The 14,562-nt window shown below is 49.6% G+C and overlaps 1 protein-coding gene across 6 annotated transcripts in view; it reads right to left on the bottom strand.

Moving 5' to 3' along the window:
- LOC115352708 (suppressor of cytokine signaling 1-like) overlaps positions 1 to 14,277 on the bottom strand; it is a 28,797-nt gene extending 14,520 nt beyond the window's left edge. Inside the window, exons 1-3 of one of the 6 annotated variants that reach the window (XM_030041281.2) lie at positions 14,137 to 14,277; positions 14,074 to 14,100; positions 12,267 to 13,999 (exon numbers count right to left, since the gene is read on the bottom strand). The gene's annotated coding sequence lies outside the window, so the exon portion shown is untranslated. The other 5 variants (XM_030041280.2, XM_030041283.1, XM_030041282.1 and 2 more) reach the window with 5 other exon arrangements.
- Positions 14,278 to 14,562: the final 285 nt, after the last annotated feature.

Raw genomic sequence — 14,562 nt, 5'->3', positions numbered from 1 at the left:
AAATATTGGCACTATCTGTTTATTGCTGACCAAACTAAGGTAGGAGAAACCAGGAGAGAGAAGCCTGTGGGTGGTAGGGGGTGATGGGGGTGGCAAGGAGCTGCAGGGAAAGACTTGGAGGAAAGAGCAAAACCCCAGTGGGGACGGAGAGAAAGAGGAGCAAGGGAAGAAACATAGCTCCAAAGGCACATTTTCTCCTTTGTTTCTCAGCAATGCAACCACAGTATTAGCGACAGCAACTAAGAATTTACACCACCCAACTCCAGCTCTATCCTTGCACAAACCAACCACCAACTTCACAGAAATCCCAGTTGGATTGAGGGTAAGAGGCACTGGCTACACGTTTGAAGCTGTCATCTGGAAACTGAATTTGGCCCTCTCTGAGCAGACATGGCAGGGACACACACCTGGGAGGATTTGCAGAAGCTCAGCCTTTCCCTGGTGCTCCTCTATGCCTGCTTTTTGGGACACCAGTACAGTTTACCTGTGCGTTCCAATGCAATCTTAAACAAAAGCCTCGTGCTGCCTCTCAACCCCACTACATTTAAGTAAATGATAAGCAAGCCAGGTTATTGAAGGACATATGACATACTGAATGATAACAAGAAGCACAGAAATAACAAAGGCCCAGATCCCAGTCTAGCTCAGGAAAAGATGGGAACCTGTGTGGGAGGTTGGCACTCCAGTAATCCCACGGGTTTGTGCCCAAGAGCCTTCCACTCCGGAGGGAACAAAAATCCATACTTCAACAACTACATTTTAAATCACATACCCAGCAGAATCGCTCACGAACACAGAAACAAAGCTTGGCTTCATCTGCAGCGACTGGCCACATCTCATCGTAACTTGATTCAACTAAGACCAACATTATGTGATAATAAAGCCTCAGTCCCACAAACTTCTGTGCATGTGCATAATTTTTAAGCACATGACCACAGCCCCGCTGTGACTGAATGGGCTATTTGACGTTCATGCAGCATCTGAACTGCAGTCACAATTGTTTGGAGAAAGAAGATATGTCTGCATACCCTCTTAAGGGCACAGTCAACAGGGAATGAAACATGAGGAAACTAGTTATTTCTGAACCCACCCCATTTTACAGAGTTGAGCACAGTCAACATGTGACTGGGTTTTTCATTTAAGTTCTCTGAGAGCTGCAAGGACTAGAACTAGCAAACGGCACTGTCTGGACCACACAGTCCTAAATAGCAGCTTGCTAACAATACTCATTACCCTCAACTTTCCAGAACAATGGTCAAGCCACATCCCCCTCCTTCACCCATGCAGGGGAAGAAAAAAAACCAGGGACATTAATTTAACATTCTTGAGTTCCTCTCAGTTACCTCCAGGGTTCATCCAGATCCTGTTTCCAAGCTTCTATTGAGCAGGAAGGAATACACACTTAAACTAAATTAAAAAAAAAAAAAGGAAAAAAACCCCATCCTATGAGGAACACAAGCTGAGGTTTTAGGTGGTAACTATTCCAAAATTCTCAGTAAGAGCGTGTGTGTTTGTGGGAAAAAGTGAGTAGCTGATCCTACATGGCTGCGAGCACCATGACTCAGATTGCATAAAGGAGGAGGTTTTAGCGATAACCTTTGCCGACGAGGCTTTTCATGTGCGTGCAGCACCGATCTTCTGAGAAAAGGCAGGTGTGAGGCTGCGTTCTGACTATGCCAGGTCTGGAGGACGGTGAGCGCCTCTGCCTTTCAAGGGCAACCCCAATGGGCACGTACACTCCTGCTTCACGGTTACCCCGTTTCCCCGTAACGCCTTCAATGCTGGCAGGCAGCTAAGACTAAGCGTAACGCTCTGCGCGCCACTTCTCTAGTGGTTTATGTGAAGGGAAAAAAGTGGCATGAAGACCAAGTTACCCGCTCCCTGGACCCGTGCATCTGCTTCCCTACAGTCCCACTTGAGACATTACATAATTTGCAGGTTTCGCTTTAAAACAAGCATCTCCCTGCCCTAATGCTGTGGAGAACACCTTGACAGCAGGACAAGCCCCAAGCCTCACGGAGCCTCCCAGGCTGCTCCCAGCACAGCACATGGCTCCCTTCAGGGCCGGCAGTGAGTTGCCAGCATCCCAAATCCTCCCCTGACCCTCCTGGGGAAGGCACCCCAAGCCCCAGCACGCTCCCTCTTCCCCAGCCAGCAACAGCCCCGACGCCCTCGGAGCCAAAGCAGAGGGGGGGCTGCACTTCCCGGCTCCCGCCCTTGTAAGAAACCAAGGGGGGACCGGAGGATACAGACAGACAACACCCACCCCCCCCCCCCCCCAAAAAAAAAAGGCCGTTTTCGGTTAACGCCGCACAACTTACTCTCGGCACCTCCGGGGCCGCGGGCGGGCGGCGCTGCCGCCGGTGCGAGCGAGCGCTCAGTGCCGGGGCGACAGCGGCGCTGCCCGGCCCTGCCCCCGCCGCCGCTCTCCCGCCCCAAAGCGAAACGGAGGCGGCCCCGCTGTCTTGCCACCCGCCGCCGCCGCGCTCCGCATCCCCCCCCCCGGCCCCTCAACTCACAAAGGGGCCGGCGTGCGCGGCTTACCGGAGGCGGCGCGGCTGTCCGCCGGGCCTTCCTCGGCCGCGGGGCGCGCGGGCGCCCCGGCGGCGGCTTCGGCTTCGGCTCCAGGGAGCGGAGCGGCGCGGAGGGAAGGGGAGTGGAGGGGAGGAAACCCCCCAAGTGTTTCTTTTCCGAGGAAGGAGCCACGGGGGAGGGGAAGGGGAGGGGTTTCTCCCTCCTCCACCACCCCGTCTTTCCACAGCGTGGCTCTTGCAAGGGGGAAAAAAAAAAGTAAAGAAGAAAAAAGTTTGGTTTTTTTTAAAAGAAAAGTTGGCCGGACTGGGGGGGGTGGGGAAGAGGCTGTGAAAGCCCTTCCACTGCAGACCAGCAGAGGAACCCCACCGGGACGGCACCGCAGCATCCACCACCCCCCGGCACCCACCGGGGCCACGCGTCGCCCTGGGGAGGCGGCGGCGTCCCCCGACGGCGACAGCGGGGGACCGGGGCTCTGTCCCCCTCCTCCCAGTTACCGTCTGCTGCCCGCCAACTCTGGGCTGGGGCATCGGAGCTCGCAAGCACCGGGGAGAGCTGGGGCTATGCCCAGGGCTGGTGTAGCAGAGCTGTGAAACACCGGGGCGGGGTTCTATCCACAGGCCCGGGGCAGCAGAGCCAGTAAACGAGGGCCCTTTCCACCAGCGGCAAAACGGGAAGGCTGTCTCGGCCTTCACCTTCACTACCAGAGTTCTCCCAGCTCCTCTCCAGCACTACAGGAGCCCCCAGAAGGGCGCCAGGCACCCTGGCAGTGCAGCACGTCTGGCAGCATAACGCAGACTTGAAGAGCATGCCTAAAAACACACGCTGTTGCCTTGGGGGGTTGAATGAAAATACTGGAAATCATGGGGAAAAAATGGGAAAACACGCAGAAATTTTATGATGTAAAATACAAGTAGCACACCACATGGTGCATACCATAAGCATGTTACTGCTCAAAGAGAATAGATGAAATAGGAGAAAAGAGAAACTTTGGAATTCAGTACAAACCCCATAGCTGTTAAAGGCCTAGCCTGCAATTAGGCTATGACTGGATTGGATCATCGGCATTCTTATTCACCTGTATACTTTCTCCAGATCCCACTGAGACTGCTGTGTGCACTCCCTGGTGCATGCGTGCCAGGTGAATTGCCCTGTTGAAAAAGCTGTATGCAAACACCAATGCAGACATGCTCTGACTGTTCTGCTCCAGTCTGGTGATGCAAAGCAGCTGTAACTCTGGGTTGAGTAGCTGACTAAAAAAGCTTTACAGCTGCTTTGCATTGCTAGGGAGCACGAAGCAGTCAGAAACACACCACTGAATCTGATCTGCAGCTTTGCTAGATGTTCCACTGAGTATTGAGACATCAGTCCTTGTTTTTTCTTTCAACCAAGCATGAAGATGTTGCTGACCACAGAAGAATTTCTGAACTTCCATAAGAGTCTGGGCAAAGCGCTTCATTCTTTTTCAGGGAGGCTTCAGTGGGAGGACCTGCCACTGGAGCCCTAAATCACAGCAGAGACGAAGTGCTCATCTGTTCCATTTTTGGTTTTTAAGTAGGCTTGTCACACTTTTCTTTGTATTTTTGGATGGCAGCTTGAAAAATATCCTGTGGTTTGCTTTACAGTTGCCTAGTAGGGAGTCCGTTTCCCTCTGTGGATATTTATAGCATTTATTGGGTGACTTCATAGACTCTACCAGCCACCTTCCCTTAACATTAAATGGACTAGTCTAATTCTGCCTTTTATTCGTCCTCTTCATCTTTGCCTGCAAAAAGTAACAACCAGCCTCACTGCTCAGAGATTGTTTGTGGGTCTCGCTCTTCTCTCTCTCGTCCACTTGAAACCGTGACCTCACAGCAGTTACAGGTGAAGCATATTGCAGCAATCCTCTTCAGCAGTAAAAGCTGGTGAGGCATATCACAATGGCGCTATTGACCACAATTTTCCAAAGCTTGGATTTGACTCACAGGGCCCAAAATGTGTTCAGGGTCAAGGTACCTCTGAGGTGGCTTTGTTATAGGTGGAAAACACAAGGATGCTGAAGTAGCTTTGTGTCCTGTGATACAAAAGGAGGAGACAGCAATCAAACTGTGCTCCAGCACTGGCTTCGCTAGTACTGTATTTCTTCCCTGCTAGCCTGAAACCAAGCCTGGATGTTTTAAAGGTGAAAAACAAATCCTGCCTTTAAGTGAGTTTTCTTAAAAAAAAAAAGAATACAAGTAAATTCCCTAGAACCCAGAGGTTCCCCATGCTCTCACCACTGGATTGATGCTTTTTTTCCCAACTGCTTTCAGCATACAGATACCCACCTGAAAGTCTCTCTGTAATGACAGTGAGGATGCAGGCAGGGTAATGGTCCTGCCATGAGCAACTCGCTTTGAACACTGCCCACTGGTGCATCTCTGGAGAAAGCTGGATCCATCCTAAAGACAGGGCTTCTGAGATGCCCAGGATACTGATGCCAGTGTGGAGAGGAATAGTTCCTGAGAAGAGGCCACGATTTGTTCTTATGATTTACAAGTTTTATCCTACCCCTCATTTTTTCCTCTGCCTAAGGATACATATACCCTCACTATCCCTGATACTAAAACTTTAATAAACATTAAACATGAAACCATTAATTGATAGACCTGCTGATGGAATGAACCATTTCCAGAGAGTTTTGTCTGAAGTCCAGCTGCTGAGGGCGGTAGGTCTGAGTTCATTCTACCTTTGGATCGTAGTTCTGCTTTGTGGCATTTCTCTGCTTGCTCTTCAGCAACCCCCAAGTCTTTGGTAAGTTTAAAGATGTTGATATCCAACAGCCCAAGAGCCAGTAACACCCTAACAGCTCTTTCTCAGCATGTGGATTTCTTACAGCCTGCACAAAGTAGAAAGAGCCACAAGCTGCCTATTTGCCCCTGCCAGTTTGGGAGGTGTGGAAAGAAGAAAGGTATTTTGGGGCAGGTGTCGTGGTTTAACCCCAGCCAGCAACTAAGCACCACGCAGCTCCTCGCTCACTCCTCCCCCCTCCCAGTATGATGGGGAGGAGAATTGAAGAAAAAAAAAAAAAAGTAAAACTCATGGGTTGAGATAAGAATGGTTTAATAACTAAAGTAAAATAAAATATAATAAAAATAATAAAATATAATAATAATAGTAAAGAAAAGGAATATAACAACAAAAAAAGATAAAAATAAACTCCCCCAAAATACAAGGGATGTACAGTGCAGTTGCTCACTACCTGCTGACCGATGCCTGAGCAGCGATCTGCCCCTCCCAGCCAACTCCCCCCAATTTACATACTGAGCATGATGTTCTATGGTATGGAATATCCCTTTGGCTAGTTTGGGTCAGCAGGTCACTGCAAACTGCTGAATAAAGATGGTTTTCTGGGAAAGCAAAAGGCATGCATTGCCCCAGAGGAAGGGAGAGGGTAATGTGGAGGGAAAGAACTGAGGTGGAGAGAATGAAGCACTGAAAATCTGCAGAAGAAAGGAAGAGAGGTACAGAGAAGTGAAAGGAGAAGAACATAGAGAGCACAGGGGTGGGAAGATGGGTGAACACATTAGATATGTCAGTACTACTTTGTCCTTCAGTCAGCAAACCTGTGAGTGGAAGCTCAGCTGGGGCTGGAGCACCATCTCCAGATGATGAGTGACTGATTATTTAGGGGCTCAGTGCCTTACTGGGCCCCCAGCCAGCACCAAATGTGCTGTTGCCTACTGGTATGCATGCTGGCTTTGTGGATGGGATGTGAGTAGGAGGTGAAACTGTCCTGGTGATGGAGTGATCTGAGTGCCCCAGACATAACCTGAGGGGTTCCTGCCAGGTGGTCAAATGGGAAGGAAAGGGAGAGAAGAAAGCATGGAGCAGGCCTGGGTACCCTAGCATGAGAGGTGACGCAGGCAGTGCATGAGATTTTGTATAGAGAGGAGGATGGAAGGATGCTTGGGGGGTGGGTAGGAAATTAATGCCACTATCTCCTGATGTGCTGCGAGTCCTGCCTGCAAACAGTACAAAATGTACAAGCTTTGACTGCATACAGTCTTAGGTGGTTTTTCCCTTTTTGACTGCATACAGTCTTAGGTGGTTTTTCCCTTTTGACCCTTCCTCCCCTTTCTAGGTGGTCTCTCTCATAACTTTCTAAAAGCCTCCTTTTAGGATGCTAACAGCAAAGCATTAAGAAGAAAAAAAAAAAACCAACACCACCACAAAAAGAGAAAACCAGGAGGACAAAACCAACACGCAAAAATACCCCGACCCCCTTCTTCTGCTCCCCCCTGAAAAAAACAAACAAACAAAAAAAACTTTCTGTGGTTTAGAGCTAACGGAGGGTGTATTAGTTCAACTCTTGTGAGAAAAATTGGCACAAGTAGTGGCCCCTTCGTGTGAAGTGGTGGCCAGGCCCCTCCTTCCCCTCTGAGAGCAGGGCTCTTCTCAGTAACGAAGAGAAACTGCTTTCCAGGAAAGCGAAGGTACAGGGGCTGCCCAGAACAGAGTGACCTAGCTCGGCTGCGGGGAGCTGTGCGCTGATGCTTGCAGGCTCCACCTCTGGCACGGAGCTGGTGCGCTCCTGTACCCAGCAACGCTGCAGGTTGTGGAGGGCTCGAGAATGGGGAGCCATAGCCAGCCGTGCAATGGGCACCCCCCAGACTACTGCCGATGCGCCTTCATTCCAGTCTGCAACACCCTCTGCTGTTCCGGCTTTCCCCCACAGCCGCGGCAGACACCGTCCTCGGGTGCTTCAGCCTGCGCTGCCAGCCCGGCAAAGGGCTCCTGCACACTTCTTGGCTGAGCCTGAGGCTCACAAAGCAGCAGGGAATGGGCGACGGGCCCGTTCTCCCAGCACCGACGGGCAACGTGCAACCCGACGTGCCTGCAGGCAGCAAGGTCAGGAGGTGAAGCTGGGAAGCCGAGCAAGCCGGTGCGCTGCTGAACCTCGGGCACAGCGGTTGCCATCGGGAGGCTAGGCTTCTTTGCAGGGTGGCTGCTACAGGGTGCAACGGCCCGGAGGTGAGCTGCAGTGAGCAGTGGCTGCAGTGCTGGGCAGAGGCAGCCCAGTGGGACTGTGGGATGCTTTGCTGGGGGCTGTTCAGGCTGCCGTTTCAAGGAAGGGGCTTCCCTGTGCAAAGCAGGGCAGGTGGGCACAACCAGCTCCTTTCCCTACAATCACATAGGCCCAAAAAGCTGAGATTAAAGTGTACCAAATCTTTTGCTTCAGGTTTTAATAATATGCACGGTTACTTCTGTGAGGACACAAGTCTAGCAGTTCCTTGTATGTTTGTTATTGCCAAACTCCAAAAGCAGAGGAGAGGAAAAAAGGGAAGGCAGTGCTCATACTTTGCCAGTGCAGTTATGACTCTGCATATGCCCCCTGGTTCATTTGAGGGAGGAAGACCCAGCAGTCAGTGACCTTCTGGGTTTTCAAAGAAAGCACCAGGCTGCATAGTCTGGAAGATACTTAGGTCAGATTTAAGCAGCTGCAGAGAAAACAAACAGCCTTTTATAACTGTACAGCAAACCGCTCCCTCACCTCTGAATCTGGCCTATATGTCAAATACCCTAGAGCAGTAACAGAGGACAACCTGAGACAGGGCAAACGAGGTACCAGGCCACTGCACCAATGGACTCAGGTGTGAGCTCCCTGGGGCTCTGTGGCCCCATAAATCCGTGACCACCTCAGCTAACTCCTCCTAACATTGCTGCCCACTAGACGTGGAGGAAGAAGCTCAGTGTGCTGGTTTTGGCTGGGATAGAGTTAATTTTCTTCACAGTAGCTAGTATGGGGCTACGTTTTGGATTTGTGCTGAAAACAGTGTTGATAACACAGGGATGTGTTAGTTATTGCTGAGCAGTGCTTACACAGAGTCAAGGCCTTTTCTGCTTCTCACCCCACCCCACCAGCGAGTAGGCTAGGGGTGCACAAGGAGTTGGGAGGGGACACAGCTGACCCAAGGGATATTCCATACCATATGATGTCATGCTTAGCATACAAAACTAGGGGAAGAAGGAGGAAGGGGGGACACATTCGGAGTGATGGTGTTTGCCCAAGTCACTGTTATGTGTGATGGAGCCCTGCTTTCCTGGAGATGGCTGAACACCTGCCTGCCGGTGGGAAGTGGTGAATGAATTCCTTGTTTTGCTTTGCTTGCACATGCGGCTTTTGCTTTACCTGTTAAACCGTCTTTATCTCAAGCCACAAGTTTTCCCACTTTTACTTTATTTTCCCCCCGATTCTCTCCCCCATCCTGCTGGGGGTGAGGGAGTGAGCGAGCAGCTATATGGTGCTTAGTTGCCGGCTAGGGTTAAACCACAACACTCAGTTAAGGATTTCACTGTGTCCCTAAGGCCTACTGCTTCTCCCCGTTATCCCACATTTTCAGGACGTGTTCCTGGAGTGCTGTCCAAAAGTGGCGGACCTTGCCTGGAGCCCTCTGCTCAGAATCCTTCACCTGGAAGATGTAACCTCAGTCCTGCCCATGCTTCCCCAGATTTGTTCCCCCACACTGCGATGGGAGGTGATGCTGAACCCCACTCAGAGGAGACAGGCACTGAGTTCTGACCTATGCCCACCTGCTTCAGGGTTTTCCCCAAAGCAAACAAAAACAGCCGCGAGAGGCCACCCCAAAGGAGCACAGGGAGCGATCCAAGACGCAGACTCCACAGCAGAAAGGTCCTAAGTCATTGCTGGACCTAGATGCAGGAGCTTCCTTAGCTGAGGAAGCTGAACCTCTAAATGAAGAAAAACAACATACAAGGCAAGAAAGATTATAGCTATGGGCTATAATTTTGGGAGCAGTTGTAGCAGAAGCATTGCAGGCTGATACCAACTGACAGCGGTGTCTGTTGCACTAGACTAATTTCCAGACCTGTCTACTTTCCAGATGATCACAGGACAAAGGACTCTGTCACATTAATCGTTGTTTTGTTAAACATCCCAGCTCAATTAAAAAACTGCCAATGGTTGGGAAGCTGCCACCACTCTAAGTAAACTGCTCAAGTATTTAATTACTTTCTCCATTATAAAATGTATACCTCATCTCTAGACTGTTCTTTCTTGTACCATTGTTAGGCAGAGCAGCAATTAGAGGAGCAAAAATTTAATCCTACACTGATATATTTAGGCTTTGATCATATCAGTCCTAACTGCTTCCCCCCCATAAGATGTCTTCCAACCCCTTAACACGCCTCAGAGCTCTTGCAGGAAGCCTCTCCAACTTGTAAACTTCCTCCTTGAATCGTAGATGTCAAAACTGGGAATTCCTTCACACCAGTAATCACATCCATGAAATTAGCAAGTACAATATAATCTCCTGCAATATAATCTCATTACACCTGCTCCACATTCCCTGCTTATACATCTGAGGGTGGAATTAGCCTTTCTGACTGCAGTGTTGCACTGCTCATGTTCAGCTGCTCCTACACCATGAGTCAAGACTTTGCTGGCATTGCTTCTTCCACGGACAGAGCTGCCAGACCAGAAGTGTGGCCTGCATTGAGTAACTCACCATTGGGCTGGTTCAAAAACACATTATGTACTTGTACCAACTTTAACATTTTGACACTTGCTAGGTAGTCAATTTTCGATCCAATTACTACAAAATTTGTTAATTTGGTATCACTCCAGTTTTTAAAAAATCAAAACACAGTGTAAGACTGTATCAAATTCCTTGCTAGAGCCCTATTACGTCAACAGCTTTTACATTTATCAACCAAATCCATAACCCAAACCTATAAATTACATCTCCAAAAGTTACCAAGCAGTTTTATGGATTCTTTTCCATAAACACAGGAGACTTAGCATTAACTAGAACTCTTCCCTTGTTTTTAAATGATCCTTGTATGTGCTATTTCCTTATTCTATCTGAGGTCAATAAGGAGTTGGTAGGCCTGTAATTACAAGTGTCAGATTACTTCTGCTTTTTGCTATTATTTTGTCCCAGCCTATGGGGAATGTGCCAGATTTTCCAAGTGAAGGAAGGTTAAGTCTAGATAAGAGCTGGAGAGAAACTCCTCTCCTTCCCCTGCTGCTTCATACATTAAAATAGGTACCTACTCTAAAGGCATGTATGGGTTTTGTAGAGACCTGGAGAGTAGCTCGCCTCCCTCGTTAACCAAAACAGGCCCAGGGGATGGGATCAAGCAGAGACTCCTGAATTTGTCCCAAATATAAATGACTTTCTGATTAAGGAGGAAATGGAAAGCTGAGACAGGAAAGAGTTTATTTGTATGATGGGTGCTCATATATAATTTATATGCAATAAATGTTTCTAGCTATTTCATTAGTTGCAAATAAAGTGATACAAATGTGCACCACTTGGAGCTGATGCATGGTGTGTGCCTGGGGCTGCTTCCAGCTGAACGGCAGTGGTTCACGTGGGGATGATTTAACACTCCAGCAGCCCCACTACCCAAATTCTGCTTCAGGTTAATCCCTGGAGCAGATGCACACCACTTTTTCAACCACTCATAGCTTGGCTTATTAACTTAAACGAAGATTTCCATTTAAACTACCACACTGGCCCCAGACTGTGGTGGGTAAAGAGCCAGCATCTATCTGTGCCCTTCTGCAGGGCTGGAGAGCTCTGGGATAAGGAGCGCAACAGGCACGTGCTTGGAGCAAGGGGAGAGAAAACAGCTTAAGCCATCACAGCATTTTTGGAGCTTAATACATCAGCTGCTATTTCAGACATCAGTAACTCATTCCCATCAGTGAAATTCAACATGAAATTAGGGAACACCAAAGGAAAAGTATACCACACGAGGTACCTGGATGGGTCTGCTGCTGTTGAGCAGAGCCTCGGGATGGCAGGATGTTCATATCCTACGTCAACTCTTCCCACGTGGGCAGCTCATTTAAACCCTTGTGACTCCCTGGGACCATCTCCAAGGCAAGCAAAGTTTGTGGATGGGACTCAAGGGAGGGACATGTCCACCGGGAAATGTCTGCAGGGTGCAGATCTGTGGTTCAGCCCCTCATTGAGCCCCTTCCTTTTTGTAAGTCCCGTTCTCCTTCCACAGCAGGTCAAACCAGGGGATAAGCTCATCACCTCCGCAGCTTTGTGCAGAGGGCAGGGATGAGAGGGCAGCTTTCCTCAGGCAGGGGGACATCAAGCAGTTTGTGTGACAAAGGGCAGAAGACCCATTAGGGATCCAAGCACTGGAGAGGTGGGGGCTTCCCTGTGGTCATTAAGTGACTCTCTGCTTCCGCTGACCCCACTGTGGGCTGCCCAAGCAGTGCCCGCACCCAACACCAACAGCTCTGCACTCACCAGATTTCCCCCCTCTCCTTGCAGGGATCCTTCCCCTGCTCTGGGCTGCTGGAGCAAGGAAGGAGCTGGTCCTTGTCGCAGAGGAAGAACTGGTCTGCAGGCCCCAATGGTACCCCAGACCTGCCTGCCGCCCGCAAACCCAAAGCCTGGGAGACAGCGTGCTGGAGCTGGTTACGTGATACATGCTGCCCTGTGATCACTTTTATTTTCCTGTCCACTATAGTTTGCAGCATATGCTTTCAATGTGGGCTTTATATAGAGGAATATCCTCTATATATCCTCTGAAAGAAATCAGTGAAGCTAGCAATAGCATGCTTTTTTACTTGTATAACTGCATAAGAGAGTTTGGGGTACAGGGCTATTACTAATAAATCACCATAAATAGATCAATATGTCAGTACTTCAGTGCTTGAAACCAACCAGCTACTGGGAATTTGTCCCTTGGCAGCAATCAATCTGCTGTACTTAAAGTTTCTTTACCAGATCTGCAGCTAGCACAAACTGATCAATGCTGTTCCAAGTCAGTGGAGCATAACAGCTTTCTATGTCCCAGTGTTCACCCTTGCAGGTCTCCTCCTCCTTTGCAAGGACGCAGAGGTTAAATTATCCTTTGCTAAGCACATGGGATATCTCTAACTCCAAGTGCTTTATGCAAAACCAGCCTTTCTTACCACCAGCCCACTGCAGCCCAGCCAACACCCCAGCATCTTTCCAGGTGGAGTCTAATTTGGTCTCCCACAGGCAGCAATTCCACTGCAGTAGCCTGCGGCACTTCTTAGAAGTAGATGCAGCAAAATTAATTCTGTGAGCCATCCAAATTTTGCCATGCATCCTGCATAGCACCCTCCTCCTGCGGGGTGGTTTGCCAGGCAGTGCGGGAGGAGATATGCAGTCTTGTAAGATGCTGGGCTGCTCTTTCAGAGGGGTAAGTAGCATTGCTAGAGAGGACATGAGGGACCTGGAGATCTCAAAAATCTGGCTTTGGCTAATGGGATGACAGTCCTGCTGCTGAGGGGGGGTCCAGGGCTGTATCCCAGTGCAACCTTCTCCACTTGGAGCTCTATCCCACATCAGCTATCGCTGATGATTTCTGCAAGGAATTTTTCCTTTCCCGTGAGGTGCCTGCTGATGGAGCCTCCTACCAGAAGTGACTAGGGATGCAGGTCACGGGAGTCCAAATTCACTAGAGAACACATCACTCTCACCTAAGAACCAGAGGTCATCTCTGTGACTCAAAGCAAAGAGACCCCAGATCCTACTGGCTGCTGGAGTGGGGGAGAGGGCCCGAGGTGGTGGGGGAGAGGGTCCAAGACCTGTGAGTGGTGATGCGCATACCACCAGGGCGAGCATTTACACCAGGATCCCAGGGTTATCCCAAACAAGGCTTGTGCCCAAAACCTGGTATTAGGTAGAGAGGTCAGAGCTGCCAGATAAACAACTTTGGTAACTACCACCTACCTATGAGCTCTATCCAGAGCTCTTGGCTGTTAACAAGCTCCCTGGGACCAGCTCTCAGTGTGTAGCACTCAGAGGATGTTGCTTGTGGGTACGAGTTCTTGGAGGTGAAGTTCCCTGTGCCCTGGGCACATGTGGCAGCCAAGGCCTGGGGACCGTGAAGGTGATACCCTGTGCTGTGCTTGCATGGCTGGCTGGACAATGCTGCCACCTTCGATGGGTTCATTCCACTGTTCCCCAGAAGTGGGAAAGGCTCACGAGGATGGGCTCTGTGTCATGCTTCAGGTCTGCATGCCTGATTCTCTCTCCTTTTCAGATCACAGTTAAGTGGCAATGGATTTTCCTGGCCATGGCCTGTTGTCCCACCAATCACAGAAGTTTGTGCAAAGGATCCGCATCACTCCGGCTCCTGACACAGGGTCCTCTTCCTCAAGAGCCATGCCATTGATAGAAGAACCACAAGCCTAGCAGCCGCTGCCTAACAATTACACTGCTTTCTGGTGGCTTGTCATGAAGAAATCCCAGCAAGTCACAGGAAGGCCCTGCCCTCCGTTACAGCAGCAGCAGCAGTGATTGATTATTGAGTGCATTTTACAAATGTGTTCTGCCAAGTTGTCTCTTGCTTTTCAGCTTTTGTAATCAGACACCCACCTCTGACAGTTGTAGGAATGAAGCTGTAGATGGTACTGTGGCATCTCTCCCTCCCTGTGGCTCCCCAACACTTGTGGCCTGCGTTCCTGCTCCTCCTCCATGGAGGCCTAAGAAAAAGCAATGCACTGGACTTTCCAAACCTATAAGAATTCATGTTCTTATTTCCTTTCTAGTGGCTCACCTGGAGGGGAGGCTGTGAGCTGCATAGCTCTATTTCTTCTCAGTGAGGCTGTGAGCTGCATACCTCTATTTCTTCTCAGTGATGCGTCCCCAAGGTTACCTTTCAACTGCTGTGGTGCAGACCCTATTTTGCCAGGATGAGTTTGAGCTAGGCAGGAGAAACAGGGCTGTAAGCTTCTACGCTGGTTTCTTTCAAGCTTTGCAGGCTGTTCTGAAAACATATTGCGTAATTTAGGAGACTGATGTGCTGAACTGAGCAGAGAGTTTTCAATTACCAATATAAAAATGACTCCCTAAGAACAGACATTAATTTTGCTCTCCCCAACTGTTCCAGCAAGGCATCCCACTGCTTACAGCATGGTTTGACTTTGTTTTGTTTGATTGCAGAGTCCTTGACTGAAGGGGAATGGTTGTGGTCTGCGTTAGGCCTGGTAGACTCTGACTGCTGGAGGGAAAGCAAAGCACCAGCAAGCAGTATCCCCACCCATAC

This window comes from Aquila chrysaetos, chromosome 17 (assembly GCF_900496995.4).
Source record: "Aquila chrysaetos chrysaetos chromosome 17, bAquChr1.4, whole genome shotgun sequence".
Classification (NCBI taxonomy): Eukaryota; Metazoa; Chordata; class Aves; order Accipitriformes; family Accipitridae; genus Aquila; species Aquila chrysaetos.
This window is presented reverse-complemented; position numbering and strand designations above follow the sequence as displayed.